This window comes from Rutilus rutilus (assembly GCF_951802725.1).
Source record: "Rutilus rutilus genome assembly, chromosome: 11".
NCBI classification, from domain to species: domain Eukaryota; kingdom Metazoa; phylum Chordata; class Actinopteri; order Cypriniformes; family Leuciscidae; genus Rutilus; species Rutilus rutilus.
Genome location: NC_140216.1, coordinates 1,044,480 through 1,066,156, shown reverse-complemented (window position 1 = coordinate 1,066,156; position 21,677 = coordinate 1,044,480).

Sequence of the window (21,677 nt, the reverse complement as noted above, 5' to 3'; positions counted from 1 at the left end):
GATGGATAGATGAATAGATGCACTTTAATGATGGATAGATGAACTTTAATGATGGATAGATTAACTTTAATGATGGATAGATGAACTTTAATGATGGATAGATTAACTTTAATGATGGATAGATGTACCTTTATCATGGATAGATGCACTTTTATGATGGATAGATTCACTTTTATCATGATAGATGCACTTTTATGATGGATAGATGCACTTATGATGAATATATGCACTTTTATGATGGATAGATGTACCTTTATCATGGATAGATGCACTTTTATGATGGACAGATGCACTTTGATGGACTTCAAAAAATATACAGCCATTCACTACTATTATAAAGCTCGGAAGAGCCAGGATATTTTTTAATATATCTGTTAAAATAACTATTTGTTTATATATATATTCGTCTGAAAAGAAGAATGTTATATACACCTAGGATGATTTGAGGCTGAGTAAATCATGAGCTAATTTTCATTTTTGGGTAAACTATCCCTTTAATTCATGAACATATCCTACATATAAATTCAATGTAATGCATTAATGTGTTTGTTATTAGTCTGCAGCCGAAACTTAAATAGATCTATCATTTATTTGCAATCTGTACAAAACCACTTTAACCTTTACACTTTTGTGTTGGCTGTTTCTACATTTAACATTTTTATACAGTATGTCTTACAAGATGACACATTAATGTGTTCTTCCATTTTAAATTCCCTGGGCGAAGAGCAACAACCAAAAACATTGTAACAAATGTAACAAAAAAGCTTGAGATTAACATGGATGATATGCTTGTAGACAGTATTTTAAAGAAACAAAACAAAGAAGAGAAAAGAAGAAAGAAGCCAAGGAAAGGAGAAGACAGAAGAAGGGAAAGGTCCTCATCAGGAATCAACCGTCTCCAAAGCAAGAGAGATTATGTGAATCATTAGACAACAAGAGTGATTGAATAAATGATTGTTGAGACTTATAAAACAGTAAATTGGGGAAAAACATATTGAGTTGTTGGAAATATAAAGTGGAAAAACTGGCAGAGGGTGTAACTTCAGTTGAAGTTTGACAACGCCTGTTGTTTCTGCTAAGTCATGAAGTAAGTGTGATGTTTAACTCAGATAGGTATGAATAGGAATAGAGCAACATCTTTTACATATATCCTGTTGCTTAAGCGAGATAAAGCTTGCAAAACTGCCGCTTTTGCATGTCAGTCAATGTGCATATTGAGCAAACGAGACACGTATAACTTCTGCTTTGCTACGTGAGGTAAGTGGTATGAAGTGTGAAGGTAAAAACTGTTGCTGTAGCATTCCCGGCTGAACAGATGCAATTCACTCTCAAGAACTGATGTTTATAAAGGATTTAATTTCCAAAAACATGGTACAGCTGATGATTTCAGTTTAGAGAGAATAAAATAAAATCAGAAGTGCAAATCAAGAGAAACGAAGCAATAATACACTGTGTTCTGCATGTGACAGTAACAATGAATCACACACACTCTCTACATAACATCATAAGCAAATGAAATGGTCATCACTAGCCATCACATACTATGGTTCTCTTATGAGAGTACTCTCGTGTTGCGCAAGTTTAGCTTACTCTACGGGAAAACTCCTTTTCTCGAGAATACTGAAGCCAGAAAATTATCCTTAATTTTCCAAAATGTAAAACGCATTTGCTGCAGCAGGCAGACATAGGTGAGACAGCTTGTGTGCCTATTGGCTGCTCTGCAGCAACTGCTGCAACCTATCAGCGCGTCTTGGAATGACTCTAGCGCCAATGGGAAGCCTTTCAGCGCTACGTCATGAAGCGTCAAAATAGGCGTCAATAGGCATCAAAAAAGCCTTCAGCGGGACGAGCTTGAGTTCGAGGACGCCGGCCGGATTGCCGCCTTCACTCGCCGTATCTGCTGCGCTATCCGGCACCTATATCCTTTTCCGCTGCGACACACGCATTTTTCAGTAAAAGAGCAAAGGCTTTTTTAAATGCCATCCATGTCCTGCAGCGACGGCGACCACCATTTGCTTTGCGCTCTCTGCCTGGGGAAGGACCACGCGGACCACCCGCTCGCTGATGGCGGCTGCCAGGAATGCATGTCTCTGCCTCTCTCGACCCTGCAGGCTCGACAGGCTTTGTTTCGCGTGAAGTCCGCCTCTCCTATGCCTTCTGTTGGGCCGCGCCGGAAAAAGCGCCGCTCTCAGAGGCCACCAGAACCTTCAGTGAAGGAGAACTTGCCGGCGATGTCCCCGCGAGCCTCCTTCTCGGAGTCCCCCGTCTCTTTCCTCTTCCTGCGGTCGAGACGACAGAGCGGGATGGTATGGAGGAAGACAGCTGCTCTCTCCTGGTGTGCGGGAGCGAAGAATGGTCGGGCTCTATCCCTGATCCCGCCCCGTCGACACAGGATTCCAGCGTAAGGGTGTCGGTCGACGCTGAACTTCTCTGCCTTCTCTCGAAGGCTTGGCGGGCCAAGTCTACCCTGCCCACCAAAGCCTGCCGGACCACCTCAGCTTTGATCAGCCGCGCTTATTCTGCCGGCGGTTAAGCTGCATCTGCACTACACGCCATGGCTGTTCTGCAGATCCACCAGGCCAACCTCCTGCGCTCTCTGGACGAGGCTGGGCCAACTAAGGAGTGTGTGACGGATCTAAGGAGCACGACGGACTTGGTTCTCAGAGCTACTAAAGCCGCCGCCCAGGCCATTGGCCGCACCATGGCCTCTATTACCGTCACGGAGCATCACTTGTGGCTTAACTTGTCCGACATGTCTGAGTCCGACCGCGCTACCTTCCTGGACGCTCCTATTTCTCCGACTGGTCTCTTCGGTCCCTCTGTGAAAGGCTTCGCAGAGCATTATTCGGAGGTTCAGAAAACGTCTCAGGCTGAGAAATTTTCTGCCGCGGCGTTCCAGTTCTGCAGCAGCCCGTGCTAAGAAGCAGCCGCCCACTAGGAGATCAGCCCCTCCACCGCCTCCGCCCCCCGCTCAGCAACAACATCAGGCCCGGGATGCACGCCAGCGCTCGCGCTCGTCGAGTCGTCGCAGACCACCGCCTACCCGGGGACCAAGACCCAGGCTCGCGCCCAGCTTTGAGCCTCCTAAGTCTTCCTAGCTCTCCTCGGAAGGCAACGACGGTCAAGTCTCACTGTGGCCGGACCGCCGTCGAAATCAGCACGAACCACTCTCGCAGTTCCTTCAGCAGAGGTGACTCGAAGAGTGTACTTGGCAGTCAACGAGCCGGTTCCAAAACTCGCTCGCCTGTACTAACACAAACGCTGTTTTTACGGCGACCCACATAAATCTCAAAAAGAGCATTATGTCTGGTCATATTCCGGCTCAGGCTGAAGGTGTTTTGAATGTAGCATGGGTGCCCGCTGCCCAGTGTCCACCCACGCACATAAACACTACCCTCTCTATGTGTCACACTCATCCAGAGTCGAATGCAATAAGGCGAGCTCAGGCCGCTCGACCACTAAGTGTAGGAAAAGTGCCCACTACTCAGTGTTCACCCCTACACACAAGCACTAACCATGCAGTGTCTCACACCACCACAGGGTTCATATCGTTCAAACCGGCTCACACCGTTCATGTTTTAGGTATAGGGAAAGTGACCGCTATACAGCGTCCACTCCTGCCTATGACAATGACTGTATCTTCGTTATGCACACACATACCAGCACGACCTGGCCATGTTTCGAGTGCAGCTCACGTGTCGGTCTCTCGATGCACACACTTTGTGAAAAACTCTCAGCGTCCCGCGCCGCGAGCTCACATTGCTGTGTCTGTGATGCAGCATCTCCCTGTTCATACGACCGGAGGGCTAGCTACAGAGACACCACACATAACACGGTCTGTCCCATCCCATATGAACATGACGAACGAACTGTCTCATCATGGTCTGATCCCCGGGTCCTCGAACGTGAGCAACCGGAAACCAGACTTCATTCTGCCCCTGTCAATTCAGGCCGGGGGACTGGTTTATATCAGTGGATCTGAAAGACGCTTTCTTTCAGATTCAAATAGCAACCCGTCACAGGCAGACGGGCTTGAGATTCGTCTTCGAGAGCCAGGCATATCAGTACACCGTCCTTCCCTTCGGCCTGTCTTTAGCATCTCGTGCATTTGTGAAATGCATGGACACAGCGCTCGCGCCCCTCAGAAGACGGGGCGTGAGAGTCTTGAATTATCTGGACGACTGGCTTATATTAGCCCAGTCAAAAGAGGGACTGGTGGCACAGTCATTACTGTTGACCCATCTGGATCAGCTGGGCCTCAGAGTCAACTGGACCAAGAGCATTCTGTTCCCCAAATAGGAAATTTCCTTTCTGGGGATAGATCTGGACTCCAGGTCGATGACAGTGCGCCTAACAAAACTTGGGCGCCGCCTCCCGAATCAAAGTCATCTTGACAGATGCCTCCAACATGGGTTGGGGCGCCCTTTACGAAGGGAGACCTTCCATGGGCCTGTGGTCAGATGCAGAAAAGCATCTACACATAAACTGCCTCCAAGGGCCTGGATTGTCCCTTGGGGGTTAGGGCCCACTCGACTAGAGGTATGGCCTCGTATGGCCACTTGACAAGTGGGGTGTCACTTCATGATATTTGTATGGCAGCAGGCTGGGCCTTGCTATCTACATTTATAAGGCACCCTAGAAGTGCCTGCCTTACAGGCCAGACTGTTCTCAGTCTGAGCATACCATATTAACACTGTCTACCCAAACTCGGTTGATTAGACTGTTGATATGCTGCAACGGCCTGTGGGCTTATGCAGTTAAAGTTGAGGTACTGCACAGCTGAGGTATTGCACAGACTTTGTTGAGGTACTGCACAGACTGAAATTTGAGGTACTGCACAGACTGAAAGTTGAGGTACTGCACAGACTGTATGTGCGCGCACCTATCACATTCACCGAGTCGTCCCTCCCCGTCTGTCGCTCTGTGTGTATCCCACTGATATGAGCCCCGGGCACACTGTCCTTGGGACATTAGTGTTGGACATTCGCACGCACAGCGTTTTACATGGGGTTCCCGTCACGAGAGTACTCTCGTAAGAGAACAACACTCGGTTACTAACGTAACCTCGGTTCTCTCTAGAGAGAACAAGTGTTGCGTACGCTGCCTTGCTTGTGCTCAGTTGTTTTCGCCTCAGTCGATTGAAATCATTGAGCAACCTGCGCGCCGCATATTTATAGGCGCTTGGCCACGCCTATTTTGGCGCTTCATGGCGTTGCGCGGGAAGGCTTCCCATTGGCGCTGGAGTCATGCCAAAACGCGCTGATAGGTTGCAGCAGTTGCTGCAGAGCAGCCAATAGGCATGCGAGCTGTCTCACTTATGTCTGCCTGCTGCAGCAAATGCGTTTTACATTTTGGAAAATTAAGGTTAATTTTCTGGCTTCAGTATTCTCGAGAAAAGGAGATTCCCATAGCATAAGCTAAACTTACGCAACACTCGTTCCCTCTCTAGAGAGAACCGAGGTTACGTTAGTAACCGAGTGTCTTTATTCCATTACCCTTCAAATGCGCAAATCGAAATTGCAAATTGAAAATACGCCCAATGGAAACACGTCAATTTTGCAAAAAACTCCCATATATCGCAAAAAAGTTTTTATGCTCGCATGAGGTGGTTTTTCAGGCAATTCGTAAAAAGGAATATTTTGCAAAACTGCAATGTATATGTTTTTTTTGTATAGGTGGGTTAACAGGTAATTACGTAATTACTGGAATATTAGATTCCAAGCAACAGAGAAATGCCATAATTTATCAAGACTTGGAAGCAGACATAAATGACAAGGCCTTTGACAAGCCATGCCAAATCTTACGGTCCAAATGGAAAACTCTAAAACAAAAATATCTTTCAGAGAAGAGAAATCTTTGCAAAAGAGGTGCTGGTGGGAAAGGGAAAGTAAAATTCAAGTATTTCGACTTAATGGACTAAATACTTGGCCAGAGACCTATTGTGACGTCGATGAACACAGTTCTAGGTAAGCATAGGTAAGGCAAACATTCTTTTCTTTCTTGTTTTGGCATGAACTGATATAATATGAATTAGCCTGGTGTATTTTTGTTTTACAAGAATGGCTGTTATCCTCGGCTTTGTTTACGTAAAACTTTGATTGTTCCAATCATAATTCTTAAGCTAAAAAGGTTATTGCTTATCATGTCAATTTATGCGACCTTAAAGCTATACATGTGTTTGATGATATACTCTTGTTAATAATATAGGTTCTTAGTTCTTACATGTAAACAAATTAACATTAGATGACGAAAATGAAGATTCAGAGATGGCTGCCTGTTCCATGGATCCATCATCGGATTCATCAGGTAAGTCACCGCATGTTTCAGTCATGTACACTCACACGCATATGTGTAGGCCTATGTATCTAAAATACTCAAAACACATATCCAATCTTTTGTATAAAAATTTTATGTTTTCATTATTTCATTTTTCATACATCAGGTTTTTATGGCTCATATATGCAATACAACTGATTGAAAGACAAATAAACCTTTCATATTTAACATTTCCTTTTTAACATGAGAAAAATTAAGAATGACTCATTTTCTATATTAAAAAAGAACTATCAATCAGAAGGGAACAGACAAAGATGATCATGTTCATATTTCAGTCTGAAGATAATTTATTAGCGGTAGAAATTTGAGTATAAAATGATACATTAGGCTAATACATACATCCATTACATTCACAACTCATAAGAAATATGCCTTTCTGTTCAAATCACTCAATCTCTCTCACACACACACACACACACACACACACACACACACACACACTAGAAAAATGTGTTTCCTTTTCCATTGTTCCCTATAATTATGTTTAATGGCAAGTTACGGTTGATTTTTATTTATTAATTTTTATTTATTTATTTACTGTTTTTGTATTCTGAGTGTTGTAAACAGGCTTACAGCAAACCACAAGTTTATAGATGCTATGTACAAAAACATACTATTTGGTCATTGTTCTTATGTTCATTTTAATGGCAAATGTACAAGTCATTTAAAGCCATGCCATGTTCTGGTAAGATACAGAAATGTAACATCTGTACTGTTTTTTGTTTTTCATTTGGCACAGTGGCAAATGACTTAAGGCCATTTATTGTTATAAATCAAAATAACTGACAATTCGTAAACTTTGTATTCTAGAACTTTTAAATAAAGGAGTTATTTGAAAGAACATAAATCTCTTACTGTACTCCCCAAATTGCAACAACAGAAATAAATGTAAAGACAGGTGTTTTAAGCATGTTTTTACACAGGTGGGTAACCTAATGTTGCCTGAGCAGGTGATTCACCAGAGCCTGCCTGATTTCAAGAGCCGGAGCATCAGGTTCACCCTGGGTGTGTTCCTGAGGCTGTTGAGGAGCTGGATGTACCTGTAATGCTGCAGGTGGTAGCTGCTGTTTTTCCCCTTCACATATATTCTGGAGAATGCAGCTATACTGTAGGCATGAAATCATGGTCTATGTCACACATTTTGGCCAGGACACGTCATCTGGTTTTTAGGTGTCCAAATGTATGTTCACCTTCACACGGATAGTGCTGAGCTGCTCAATGAAAAATGTTTGTGCTTCTGTCAAATTCTGATATATTTTTAAGATGGAAAAATGCGGTTTTACAGATACTAGACACGTGACTTTCAAATGAAAGATTGGTATCAAAGAGCACACCCAGGTTCCTAACCGACGACGAAGACTTGACAGAGCAGCCATCAAGTGTTAGACAGTTGTAATAAGGTTCGTAGTTTCGTTTGTGTAGGAAGGAAGAAGACAGGGGTCGGCTGACTGGGACACTCACTTTTATTATCTCTTTTCACAATAAAACAAAAGGTGCGCACAAAGCGCCTTCACCGTGATAAACACAGCTTCTCACAAAACAATAATCTCAGCGTTCAGCTTGCTCTCTTTCCACGTCAGCGTCCTCGTGAGGTCCCAGTCCAAAACTCTCTTCCCATATCTCTCGCTCTCCCAGGTTATATGCAGTCTCTCCACGCCAATTACTGCAATCAGACACAGGTGTTCATCATCTGCACTTGACCTACTTACTCACCGCTCGGCCCCCTCCTTTCTCTCCCGCTACAGACTTCGCTAAACCACGCCCCCCTCGCCACATACCCCCACCGCCCGACTCAGGCCGGGGAGCCATCCGGCCTGCATCCCTCTGTCCGATGCGTCGGTCTGCAGAATAAAAGGGAGAGAAAAGTCAGGGGCATGTAAGAGTGGGCCGCCACACAAAGCAGCCTTTATCTGAGTAAAAGCCTGCTGACACTGCTCCGTCCACTGAACCGTATCTGGTACCTCCTTTTTAGTCAGATCAGTCAGCGGGCTGGCGAGGTCCGAATAATTAGGTACAAACCTTCTATAATATCCCGCCAGCCCCAAGAACTGTCTAACCTCCTTTTTGGTCTTGGGTCTTGGACAAGTTGCAACTGCTGCTGTCTTATCAATTTGGGGACGCACCTGTCCATGACCCAAGTGGAAGCCCAGATATCTAACTTCCACCCGCCCAACCGCACACTTCTTCGGGTTGGCCGTGAGTCCAGCCCTTCTCAGCGTCTTCAGGACAGCCCGCAACTGCTGCATATGCCGCTGCCAATCACCACTATAGATGATGATATCATCCAAGTAGGCAGCAGCATATGCAGAATGCGGCCGGAGAATCCTGTCCATCAGACGCTGAAACGTTGCTGGAGCCCCGAACAAACCGAAAGGAAGGGTGACAAATTGGTGTAATCCGAACGGCGTGGTGAAAGCGGTCTTTTCTTTGGACATGGGTGATAAGGGGATCTGCCAATATCCCTTCGTTAAGTCCAGTGTCGAATAAAAACGAGCAGTACCCAGCCGATCAAGCAATTCGTCAATCCTAGGCATTGGATAAGCGTCGAATTTCGACACAGCATTCACCTTCCTGTAATCCACACAGAATCTGACCGAGCCGTCCGTTTTAGGAACTAAAACTATCGGGCTCGCCCAGTCACTGTTGGATTCTTCTATTACTCCCATTTCCATCATTGACTCTAATTCACTCTGCACTACTTTTTTTTTGTGTTCTGGCAGGCGGTACGGCCGGCTGCGAACTACCACACCCGGCTCGGTCTCAACGTGGTGCTGAATGAGATCTGTCCGACCAGGCAGAGGCGAAAACACATCGGCAAATTCTGCCTGCAAATTCTTTATGTCAGTGAGTTGGGATGGTGAGAGGTGGTCTCCCCCAGGGTCCAGAGCGAGGGATTGAGTTTTTATAATCGCTTCCGGACCGAGATCCTCCTCTCCGCTCACCACCATCGCCAGCATCACTGACTCCACCTCAGACCATTTTTTCAGGAGGTTGAGGTGGTATATTTGATGTGTCCCGCCTCTATCTGTTCGTACTACCTCATAATTGAGATCCCCAACTCGCCGTGTGACCTCGAAGGGTCCTTGCCACTTTGCGAGTAATTTCGAACTAGAAGTGGGAAGTAATACAAGCACTTTTCCTCCCGGTGCAAATTGACGCAGTCTAGCCCCCCTGTTGTACAACCGAGCCTGTCCTGAGCCTGTAACAAATTCTCCATGGATAGCCGCCCCAAAGTGTGGAGTTTTGTTCTCAGGTCCATGACATACTGAATTTCATTTTTGCTATTTGAAGGTCCGTCCTCCCAAGTCTCTCTAAGGACATCCAACACCCCGCGAGGCTGACGTCCATAGAGAAGCTCGAAGGGGGAAAACCCCGTGGAGGCTTGGGGGACCTCCCGTACAGCGAACAAGAGGGGTTCTAACCATTTATCCCAATTTTTGGCGTCTTCCTGTACGAACTTTCGAATCATGGTTTTCAACGTGCGATTAAACCGTTCTACCAGCCCGTCTGTCTGTGGGTGATAGACACTGGTACGAATCGCTTTAATGCCCAATAACTCGTAAAGTTCGCGTATCGTTCGTGACATAAACGCCGTGCCTTGATCGGTGAGAATCTCTTTCGGGATTCCCACCCGGGAGATCAATTGAAACAGTGCACTCGCCACACTTTTAGCGGAAATAGTGCGGAGTGGAACTGCTTCGGGATACCGCGTTGCATAGTCCACCAGGACCAATGCAAAGCGGTGTCCCCGTGCTGACCGTTCTAATGGCCCGATGAGGTCCATACCAATTCGCTCGAAGGGGGCCTGCATTAAGGGAAGTGGGCACAAAGGTGCTTTTGGGTTAGCCGGTGGGTTTACCAACTGACATTCACGACAAGACGCACACCACTTGCGCACATTCTCGTGAATGCCCGGTGTAGCGCGTGGCTCGTTTTCTAGATCTTATAAATTCCGATTATGGACCAGATTCAGAAGATTTTCGGGTCGACTCACTGAAGCAAAACTAGCAAAATATATATTAATAACAAATTCAAATGAACAAAATCACTCAAGACTACTGGACTGCAATTAATTATATAAAAGGTAAGTATATTTTTTCTCTTTGTTGATTGTCGGAATGATTATAGAAATGAAATAAAGATAAAACAATTAAATGACGGAAATATAAAGTATTTCAATTAAATGACATATACCAGAGAAACACAATCAGAATTTCCCAATGTCACTCTTCTAAATCTCAACCTCAATATTTCACTTTCAGATTCAACAGTTGTTGTCTCAATTGCAAAAATAAGAAATTAGAATGTTCATCAAAATGGAAACAGTTCAGTCCATGAAGAAGAAAAAAAAACTTGAATTCTTGTCTTCAGGAAAATCCAGGTAAATTGGAAAAATATACAATGTGTGTAGTTCTGTCCTACCCACTCAGAAACTTTGTTTCTCACAACACTTTTTACAGGTTTCCAGGGACGAAGTGATGGGATGGCTCGCCAGTCCAACCAAGGATAGGAAATCCACAGCAGGACAGAAATCACGGAATCGGAACCTCAGCAGCAATTCAGGAACTCTCAACAGAGAATTAGATCAAAGAAAAGAAAAAAATATACCAAAACAAAAAACCCGGCCTTGAAAAACAAAGCCAAACACAATTATTAGATCTCATTCAAATAAACCTTTTTAAACAATCAATATGACTCTCTTCAATCATTTAAATACATATGCATGCTAATCACCATGTGCTCGATTAACACATTAATCTATATACAGAGCTAGCAAGCTAGCACCGCATGGCACACACTTCCCAATAGAGAAAAATACACAATCTCAACAAATAATACGTCTCTGCATTATTTAACATAACTACATACAATCACATAGTATATTATAAAACATTTTTTCATATTATTACCCACTTTACCAATGCATTTTTCACATTACTATTAAAAACAATATTCTCATTAGTCAAACACACTTCTCATAAAGAAAACCGTACTCACCAAGGAGAAATATGGATCAAGGAACAAAAGAAAAGCAATTTTCCAAAGGAAAGAGTCGAAAATTTCTCCTATCTCTTCAGTAACTTATAGTTTCTGCACAGCGCGCTCAATTTTCACGAGGCACTTTACACACGCGAGCTCTCTACAGAATCAATAACTCATAAATCTGTTGTGCTTGTTAATAACTTATTGCTAAATTATCACAGTTTATTCTTTCTTAACTCACTCAATTGATTTAATATCACACGTATCGTTCACAATCTCTTATCTCCGGTCGCGTCTCAGCTTGATACCGATCTTTTTCTGGAAACTTTTTCTCAACTGAGGGCGGGGCTAACCTTTCACCTCACCAATCAAATTAATTCAGAAACATTTTTCTATTCTTTGAATTATTTATAATAAAATAAATACAATTTATTTCTTATTCTTCTCTTACTATTAGTTTCATAGCGATATGAATAAACTAATACTAATTATAATTACTAGTGACCCAAATTAATGTACTGGGTTACACCGGCCAAAAGAATCGGGCCATGAGACGGTTTAGTGTCGCTGTTTGTCCTAAATGCCCGACCATTGGATTACAGTGAGCCGCCTGGAAAAGCATTTCCCGGCGGCTTCGAGGTACTAATAACTGAGTTGTATCCTGTTTTGACTGGGCGTCTTGGGTCACCCGATACAACTTATCTTTTAAAATTGAAAAATAAGGATAGGAGAGCGGTTGGTCAGGGTGGAGAAGCTGGCCATCGATGGATCGAACCTGATCAAAAGCATGTTTTAGCGTATCGTCCTGGGACTGCTCCAGGGGAAAATCATCGCGCTCGGGAAAGTGGATTCTTTCCAAAGCGCTCTGTTCCCCTGAAACAGTACCCAGAGGTTCCAACTCAGCTTCACCCAGCTGAGCAATCGCCTCCTCTCCCTCAATTTTTTTTTCCCAAGAAGCATCCGTACACAAAACCCCTAATAATTTATTAAAGTCGGGCCAATCAGTCCCCAAAATTAACGGATGCCGGAGGTGCGGATTAATCGCTACCTCCACACTATGTTTTTGACCCCTAAATTTAATTTCCACGGGCAATATAGGATAATCCACCACATCCCCGTGTACACACCTTACCTTAACCATGCGGCCGTTATCCAATGCCTTAGGTTGAATCAGGCTTTGATGCATGGAGGTTTGGTTACAACCTGAATCCACCAAAGCCTGATAGGTACCCCCCTTGATACTCACAGGTATCTGGTACTGGCCAGCTTGATCGGGGGCAGCTCGTGGGGCGTCGGGGACCCGGATCAGCGTCCCCACCTCCATCACTGGACACCGATCGATAAAGTGACCCGGGTCCCCGCAGCGCCAACAAGCCGGCCCAGGCTTCCCCTCCGCTCTGTGGGCAGGAAGCGGGTCAAGGAATTGGCGTGGAGAGAATGCCGGCGCCGCTTGAGGGGGCCCCGACCCAGCAAACGAGCCCCCTCCCCGGGTAAAGGCTCTAGAAGGTGCCGCCGGCTCGCTCTGGCTCCCCGTCCTCCACCGCGGCAGGGGTTTCGGCGGCAGCCCCCCTCGGGTCCTGGGGAGGGGGACAGGTCTAGAGGGAGAGGGAGAGAGAGAGAGAGAGAGAGAGAGGAAGAGAGGCAGATGGTAGAGGTTCGCCGACCCCCAGACACGCCACCATTTGGTCCTCCGCCAGCTGGATGGCCTGATTCAGCGACGTCGGGCGGTGGCACTGGACCCACTCTGCAGTTCTCTTTGGCAGTCTTGAGATGAACTGCTCCAGTACCACTCGGTCGATGATTCCCTCGACGTCGCTTCCATCGGCCATCAGCCACTTGCGGCAGGAGTCCCGGAGCTGTTGTGCCATGATGAAGGGCCGGCCGGACTCTTCGAGGCTCAGGGTCCTGAACCTCTGTCGGTGTTGTTCTGGGGTCCGGCCGACCCGCTGTAGTATGGCACGTTTAAGATCTTTATAGACCAGGAGATTCTGGACTGGCAGTTGGTGTGCGGCTACTTGTGCTTCTCCGGAAAGCAACGGGATGAGCCGCATTGGCCAGTCCGTGGAGGGCCATCCCCTATCCTCCGCTGACCTTTCAAATAAGTCCAAGAAAGCCTCGGGGTCATCCTGTGGCCCCATCTTGTTCAGCGGCAGCGGTGAGGATATGTCTTTAAATGGTTGGGGGACAGCCCTAACCTCCCGGTCTATCCAGCTCCGGAACAGCTCGCGGTCTTCATGCTGGCCTCGGAGGAGCGCTTCAAAACGATGGTCTTGCTCCTCCTTTATGGCCAGCAGCTGTTGATGTTGTTCTTGGTGAAGACCGGCGAGCGTTTGTATGATGTCCGCAAATGGCGAGGCTGGCGGGTTTTGCATGGCGGCGATGATCTTCTTCCTTCCCGGGTTTCGGCACCACTGTAATAAGGTTCGTAGTTTCGTTTGTGTAGGAAGGAAGAAGACAGGGGTCGGCTGACTGGGACACTCACTTTTATTATCTCTTTTCACAATAAAACAAAAGGTGCGCACAAAGCGCCTTCACCGTGATAAACACAGCTTCTCACAAAACAATAATCTCAGCGTTCAGCTTGCTCTCTTTCCACGTCAGCGTCCTCGTGAGGTCCCAGTCCAAAACTCTCTTCCCATATCTCTCGCTCTCCCAGGTTATATGCAGTCTCTCCACGCCAATTACTGCAATCAGACACAGGTGTTCATCATCTGCACTTGACCTACTTACTCACCGCTCGGCCCCCTCCTTTCTCTCCCGCTACAGACTTCGCTAAACCACGCCCCCCTCGCCACAACAGTATTCTAGATTATTACGTGAGGAAGTTTTTTGTCCAATAATTACAATCTCTGTTTTTTCAGAATTAAGAAGTAGGAAATTGCTAGTCATCCAGTTTTTTATATCAGCTATGCATTCCGTTAATTTTGTGAATTGGTAAGTTTCGTCAGGGCGTGAATAAATATACAGCTGAGTATCGTCAGCATAACAGTGAAAACTAATGCCATGTTTCCTAATGATATCTCCTAATGGTAGCATGTACAGAGTGAACAGCAACGGTCATAGTACTGAGCCTTGTGGTACGCTATACTGAACTTGTGATCGATGAGACATCTCTTCATTTACTGCTACAAACTGATAACGGTCAGATAAGTATGATTTAAACCATGCTAGTGCAATTCCACTAATGCCAACATAATGTTTGAGTCTATTTAAAAGAATGTTGTGGTCAATAGTATTAAATGCAGCACTAAGATCGAGTAACACTAATAGAGAGATAAAACGTCCTAGGTTACTAAACGTAACCTCTGTTCTCTCTAGAGAGGGAACGAGTATTGCGTAAGTAGCTTACGCTGCGGGAAAGTCTCCTTTCTCGAGATACTGAAGCCAAAAAATTATCCTTAATTTTTAATAATCTTGTCAACGCAGTGCGGCAGCCTGCAGACCTAGGGCAGGCTACTAGCGTGCCCATTGGCTGCCCTGCGGCAACTGCAGCAGCCTATCGCTGAGCCCTTGGCGTGACGTCACGACCAATGAGCGCGCTTGGCGTGCTTAATGCGTCACAGCCCGTCATTAGGGGTGTGGCTTAGCGTATATAAGCAGGGCTCAGAGGTTGCTTCACTGGTTTCTGTCGCATGAAGCGAATGAGCTCGTGGCGCGAGCACAGCGGGTTACGCAATACTCGTTCCCTCTCTAGAGAGAACAGAGGTTACGTTTAGTAACCGAGTACGTTCTCTTACGAGAGGTTCTCTCGTATTGCGTAAGTAGCTTACGCTGCGGAAACTCCCTTGTCAACGCCGTGCGCGTGCCCAGCATCCACTGAATGAATCCCAGGGAGAGCCCGGGGAACGTGATAGCGGAGCCGGGCGGCCAACAGAGGGCTAGCGCAGTACACAAGCACATACTATGGGGGCATGGAGCGGCACAGCCGGTCCGAACTGACACTTCCCACGTAGTGCAGCTCAACCAGTAGAGCTAAATCACACAACGTAGCCCGCGCACAGACAGTGGGCTGGCTACGCGAGACTTAGACTGATAACACTTTTGCCTGCAAGGCGGGAACTTCCAGGTTGTAAAACCTAACAAATGTAGAGGGGGAGGCCCAGCCTGCCGCTGCACAAATGTCATGAATGGGAATCCCGCTGGACCACGCCCACGATGAGGCCATGCCTCTGGTGGAGTGCGCTCGAATGCCCAGTGGGCACTGCAGGTTTTTAGACGCATAAGCAGCCGCAATAGCGTCCACTATCCATCTGGACAGGGTGTGTTTCGAGGCGGCGAGACCCTTGGTGCGCCCACCAAATGAAACAAAAAGCTGCTCTGAGCGCCTGAAGGCGGCGGAGCGTGAAATATAGTTTCTCAACGCCCTAACCGGGCAGAGGAGATTACTATCTGCCTCGCTGCCAGAATTCGGCAGGGCTGAGAGAGAAATGACCTGCGCTCTGAAGGGAGTGCCCAATATTTTGGGAACATACCCATGCCTCGGTCTGAGAATAACTATAGAGTCATTGGGTCTGAACTCGAGGCACGCGGCGTTAATAGATAACGCGTGAAGGTCTCCCACTCGTTTGACTGAAGACAGCGCTATCAGAAAAACGGTTTTGAGCGTGAGGTATTTCATATCCACAGTTTCCACGGGTTCAAAGGGATGCGCTTTCAGGGCTTCCAAGACCAGTGAAAGATCCCACATAGGAACCGAGGGGGGTCGCGGGGTGTTCATCCTCCTAGCTCCTCTAAGGAAGCGGATGACGAACTCGTTCCTTCCTAATGCGCGGCCCAGCTCTGAGACAGAGAACGCTGAAATGGCCGCGACATAAACTTTGAGCGTGGAGGGGGACCTGCCCGCGTCCAGTAGCTCTTGAAGGAAGCACAATACTTGCGATACCCCACATGTCTGTGGATCGAGCCCCTTGGCAGTGCACCATCTGTTAAACACCGACCATTTAGACGTGTAGAGCCGCCTCGTAGAGGGAGCTCTGGATTGTATGATCGTGTTCATGACCCCTTCTGGCAGATCAGCATGTAATCGTTGAGGCTCCATGCATGCAGAGACCAGCACTCTGGATGGGGATGCCAGATCGAGCCGCGGGCTTGAGAGAGAAGGTCTCTCCGCACCGGAATCGGCCAAGGGGCTGAATCTGCCAATTGTATGAGTTCCGGGAACCAAGCTTGGTTCTCCCAGTACGGGGCTATGAGGAGCACTGTGTGGCGCGCTTCCCTGACTCTCTTGATGACCTGAGGCAGCAGAGAGACCTGGGGAAAAGCATATAGCGGGCCGCTGGGCCAGGTCTGGGCCAGCGCGTCCTCGTTCTTCGAGAAGAACTCTGGGCAGTGAGCGTTGTCTTTTGACGCAAAGAGGTCGACCTTCGCTTTGCCGAAGCGGCGACCACAGTGACTGAACTGTTTGGGGGTGTAGAGACCACTCCCCAGGGGGAACGTTGTCCCTGGACAGTCTGTCGGGGCCCTCGTTCAGGTGGCCAGGCACATGCGCTGCTCTCAGTGAGCGCAGAGAGTGCTGAGCCCACACGAGGAGGCGTTCCGCCAGGGCGCAGAGCGTCTTTGATCTGACACCGCCCTGGCGATTCACATAGGCCACCACCGATGTATTGTCCGTGCGGACTAGAACATGGTGACCATGGAGGAATGGGAGGAAGTGTTTGAGCGCTTTTTCGACCGCGAGCATCTCTAGACAGTTTATGTGTAGGAGATTCTCCTGGTCTGACCAGCGGCCACAGACCGGTCTGCCTTCGAAGAGCGCTCCCCAACCTAGGTTGGAAGCGTCTGTCGAGACAACTTTCCGGTGTGAGATCACCCCCATAATCACTCCTGTGTGATACCATTCGGCTGCTAGCCAGGGCTGCAGGGCTGAAACGCAGCCCTGAGTCACTCTGATTAGCGAGCCGCCGGCCGCCCAGGCTCGATGGGGCACGCGCGCTCTCAGCCAGCGTTGAAGCGGGCGCATGCGCAGTAAGCCCAGCTGAAGCACTGCCGCAGCTGAGGCCATATGCCCCAGGATACGCTGGAATGCTTTCAGCGGAACCCGGCTGCCTTTTTTGAAGGATACGGCGAGGAGACGGATGCGGCGCGCGCGCTGCTCCGACAATCTGGCCGTCATAGCCACCGAGTCTAGTTCTATTCCAAGAAAGGAAATTGACTGACGGGGCGAGAGCGAGCTCTTGGTCCAATTGACCGAGAGACCCAGACCTTCCAGATGGCTGAGAAGCGCTGTTCTGTGAGACACAAGTTCTGTCTCTGACTGCGCTAGGACAAGCCAGTCATCCAGATAGTTCAGTATTCGCATTCCCTGTCTTCTCAGGGGAGCGAGAGCCGTGTCCATGCATTTCGTAAATGTACGGGGTGCTAAAGACAGGCCGAACGGCAGGACTGTGTATTGATATACTCGACCGTCGAAGGCGAATCTCAAGAATGGCCTGTGACGGGGAGTTATCTGGATCTGGAAATACGCGTCTTTCAGATCGAGAGAGATAAACCAGTCTCCTGGGCGGATCTGCGCAAGGATCTGTCTGGTTGTAATCATCTTGAACGGCCGTCTCATGAGAGCCTTGTTCAGATGTCTCAGATCTAAAATAGGTCTTAACGCTCCGTCCTTCTTGGGAACGAGGAAGTAACGGCTGTAAAAGCCTGACTCGCTCAGGGAAGGATGAACCTGTTCTATGGCCCCTTTGCGCAGCAGCTTCGCTATTTCTGCTTGAAGCAGGTGCGCTGCTTCCAAACTCACTTTCGTCTCCGTCTGCGCTAGAAAGCGCGGGGGGCGACGAGCGAATTGAAGCGAATAGCCGTGTCTTATAGTGTTCAACACCCATTCTGACGTGCCCTGAATAGCTTCCCATGCTTTTGCACGCATAGCTAGGGGTCGAATGGTCTCTGGGTTCAGATCGCCGCACTGCGTGGGATGGGGAACCTGTGTCAGAGAGGATGGGGCGGCGCGCGCTCCATCAGCCCGGTGCTCGAACACGGGGGCTGATAAACAGTATTGGCCGGCTGTACAGCGTTCAGTAGCTCGGTCCCGGAGGATGGAGCGCGTTTTGCTGTCAAACACCCCTGGCGCGAGAGCGGCGTGGGGGTTATAGTGTCTGAAAGTGAGTGCGCGTGCTTGTGAGCGGGCGCAGGGTTTACACTTATAACACGGCCAGTGTTTGGGAGCTTTAGAGGGTCTGTAACCCGTATGGCAGAGCGGGCAGCGGGTAGGTGTGAGCACAGAGTTGTGGGCACATTTACTACACTTAATAATCGAGCGGTGTGTTTCCGCTCTATGAGATAGCGCTCTGAACGCGTTGCCATGGGAACCATGTCTGTGTGAAGCAGTGAACACACGGGAGTGGGCACTTTTTCTACACTTAATATCCCCTCGGCCTGAGCCGTTGCAACTCGAGGTAACTGAATGGCAGAGCGAGCAGCGGGTAGGTGTGAGCACAGAGTTGTGGGCACATTTACTACACTTAATACTCGAGCGGCGTGTGTCCGTTTTATGAGAGAGCGCTCTGAGCGCGTTATCATGGGGGCCGTGCTTGTGTGAAGCAGTGAGCACATGGGAGTGGGCACATTTTCTACACTTAAGGCACCTTCGGCCGGAGCCGGAAAACCCGAACTTATACTATTTTTGATATTTATTTGGGTCGCCGTGAAAACGGCGTTTGTGTGCAGGCGAGCGAGTGGTATTACTGGCTCATTGGCTGCGGTGTAAGCTGCTGCAGTAGCCTAAATCGAATGATGAGGGGTCGAATGATCCGAATGATGGTCGCTTTGATGGCGGTCCGGCCGTAGCGGGACTCAACCATCTCTTCCTCCTTGTCGATGCTAGGAGGACTTCGCGGGCTCAGACTTCAACGTAATCTTGGCGGTCTGTGACGGCTGGTCGAGCGCGATCTAGGGCTGACGTCGCTGCGAAGTGTTGGGTGGCCGAGACGAGCGCTGTGTGAAGCTGCGCACAGGAGGCTGAGCTTGAGAGCGGCCTGTGGCTGGGCTCGAGCGGCGGGGCAGGAAGAGGTGCATAGCCTGCGACGCCTTCTGCACTTCGGAGAAGCGATCCACTATCCCGCTGACCGCAGGGCCGAAGAGGCCGGTGGGCGAGAGTGTACATTTACATTTACATTTATTCATTTAGCTGACGCTTTTATCCAAAGCGACTTACAATTGCTATATATGTCAGAGGTCGCACGCCTCTGGAGCAACTAGGGGTTAAGTGTCTTGCTCAGGGACACATTGGTGTCTCACAGTGGATTCGAACCCGGGTCTCTCACACCAAAGGCATGTGTCTTATCCATTGCGCCACCACCACCCCCACATTTAGAAACACAGAGCGCTCTGACTCACTCATATCCGCAAGCGTCAACCAAAGGTACCTGTCGATGACGGTGAGCGTGGCCATAGATCTGCCGATGGCTTGTGCAGCGGTCTTAGTAGCACGTAGCGCAAGGTCCGTAGCGCTGCGCAGATCCGTTAAGGCTGAGTGATCCGAGCCCTTCTCGTCCAATTCACGGAGGAGGTCGGCTTGTAGGATCTGAAGTATAGCCATCGAGTGCAGGGCGGAAGCAGCCTGGCCGGAGGCGGCGAAAGCGCGGCCGGCGAGAGCTGAGGTGGTCCTGCAGGCTTTGGACGGCAGGGCAGACTTTGAGCGCCATCTAGCAGACGGCGGGCAAAGGTGCGTTGCCACCGCCTCCTCAACGGAGGGGATGCCAGTATATCCATTTTCGGCGGCCCCGTCCATCTGGGAGAGAGCCGAGGAAACTGGCGAGCGGAGTCTGGCGGAGAAGGGCGCATTCCAGGATTTAGAAAGCTCCGCGTGGAGCTCAGGCAGGAAGGGTGCTGACCTAGAGGCAGGCGCTAGGCGGCGGCTAGGCAGAAAACACCCGTCGAGTCGATTGGGCGCCGGCTCCTTCGGTGGGGACCAATCCAGTCCCATCCTTTCGACCACTTGAGTGAGGAGGCGGAGAAGCTCCGCGTCGACACTGGCGCGGGATCTACCAGACTCTAAAGTCGAGGAGGCGGAGCGGTGAGAGCCTGACCATTCCTCGCTGTCAGACGCAAGCAGAGAGCAGCTGTCAGCGGCGTCATCTGCATCATCTCCCAGGACGACGGCATTGCGGGCAGAAGCCGGCCGCTGCGCGTCGGTGAAGGGCGGGGGAGAAGGAGAGAGCGAGGCTCGCGGGATAGGTTCCGGCGAGCACTCAGCTGTAGCGTCCGGTTCAGGCGGCTTTTGAGAGTGACGTTTCTTTTTACGTGGCCCGGAAGAGGCGGCCGGAGAAGGTGGAGGATCCTCAAACTTAGCGAGGTTGGGTCGACATCGGTAACTCCTCACACTGTTCGCAGCCGCCCTCAGAGAGAGCGCGGGCTGCGTGGTCGAAGCCCAGGCAGAGAGCGCACACCACGTGGCGGTCTCCGTCGCTGAGCGCGGCTCTGCACGAGCCACAGGATGAGCGAGGCATTTGCAACAACGCCCTCTTTTAGATGCAAGTGTGTCGCGGGGCGAACACACAAACACAGAGCGGTAAAGGATATAGTGCCGGATAGCACAGCAGGCAGGGAAAGCTGAAGGCGGCGAAGGCGGCCGGCGTCCTCAGGCTGAGATCCTCGGCGTGCTGGTCGCTTGCTTCGACGGCGGCTTCCTCAGAGTTCAGCGATGCGAAGAGCTTCGCTGAAGAGACAGAAATCAGTGAAGCAACCTCTGAGCCCTGCTTATATACGTTAAGCCACACCCCTAATGACGGGCTGTGACGCATTAAGCACGCCAAGCGCGCTCATTGGTCGTGACGTCACGCCAAGGGCTCAGCGATAGGCTGCTGCAGTTGCCGCAGGGCAGCCAATGGGCACGCTAGTAGCCTGCCCTAGGTCTGCAGGCTGCCGCACTGCGTTGACAAGATTATAAAAAATTAAGGATAATTTTTTGGCTTCAGTATCTCGAGAAAGGAGACTTTCCCGCAGCGTAACCTCTCGTAACCTCTCGTAAGAGAACCACGATTGGATGATAAGAGCAAATAATTTGTAACTCTAATGAGAGCAGTCTCAGTACTATGGTACGGTCTAAATCCTGACTGGAAATCCTCGCTGATATCATTTCTTTCTAAAAAGGAACACAGTTGTGAGGATACTGCCTTTTCTAGTATCTTTGACAGAAAGGCAGATTCGAGATCGGCCTGTAATTGACTAATTCTGTAGGATCAAGTTGCGTTTTTTTAACAAGTGGTTTAATCATAGCCAGCTTAAAACTTTTTGGTACGTATCCTAGAGACAAAGATGAATTAATATATTGAGAAGAGGATCTATGACCTCTGGAAGCATCTCTTTCAATACATGTTGTCGATTTAGATGATTTAACGAGTTTAGAAAATTCTTCGATTGTA